We start from the raw sequence: 876 nt of genomic DNA on the forward strand, positions 1-876 counted from the left end.
CCCCCCCCCCGTCGCTGCGGCCATTGCTGCCGCCGCCGCCCATAACATTTTATAGAGCCCCTACCAGGAGGAGCCAAAACGACCTCTCGCGTGTGACGCCGCTCGGCCATCACACACGGTGGAATTTGCACCTAGGACTCCCAAGGCCACCCCGCATGCCCCCCCCCTTGCCTCTGCCGTTGCTGCTGCCGGCGGCGGCCATAACTTTTAAAAGAGCTCTTACAAGACCTGGGGGAGCCGGTTTTAGTCGTGGGAGCCACCTTGCCTCTCGCGGGGCAGCAGCAGCAGCAGCACCTCAGTTGCCCGCCATACCCGCCCGATTCCCGAAGGCCGCACGAGGGAAACTCGTGGCGCTGGGCAAGCGAAGGGTGGCAGGATCGACTTGCGCGGCTGGGAGGCGTGCACTGGCTGAGCAGATCTGCCCACGTGCAGGCGGAGGGGAAACGGAAGAGGGGGCGACACAAGCTGCCGGCGGGGGGGGGCGGTAGAAGGCGCCGGCACCGTTCGGGCGAGATTTCTGCGAGAAGCTCTGATGGACGGACTAGGGAGGCGGTGCCCCCCCCCCACACAGCAGCAGCGGCGGCGGGAGGACGCGCTCGCAAGGCCACCAGGAGGCGACTCTCCCGCGCCTTGCTTCCTCTCCGGGCCCAGCAGGCGCGGACTGCAGCAGGAGTCTCTCCTTCCCCGGACAGGTGTCTTCACCTCCCCGTACAGGCGTCCCCTCTCCTTGCTGTCGGCCCCACGGGAAGGGGGGGGGGGCTGCCTTAAGTTCCCCCTGATCAGACCACTGGGAAACTTGCTGCTTCCAGGCAGGATTTTGAGGAAGGGCCGGGTCAAGCGAAAAGCCCCTCCCCCCCCCCGCTTGCCCTTCCGAGT

The 876-nt window shown here is 67.0% G+C and overlaps 1 protein-coding gene across 1 annotated transcript in view; it reads left to right on the forward strand.

The window, feature by feature from the left end:
- Positions 1 to 876, forward strand: part of DMRT2 (doublesex and mab-3 related transcription factor 2) — a 13892-nt gene that overhangs the window by 781 nt on the left and 12235 nt on the right. The window lies entirely within an intron of this gene.

Source organism: Gekko japonicus, unplaced genomic scaffold (assembly GCF_001447785.1).
Source record: "Gekko japonicus isolate JY-2015 unplaced genomic scaffold, Gekko_japonicus_V1.1 scaffold31, whole genome shotgun sequence".
Lineage (NCBI taxonomy): Eukaryota > Metazoa > Chordata > Lepidosauria > Squamata > Gekkonidae > Gekko > Gekko japonicus.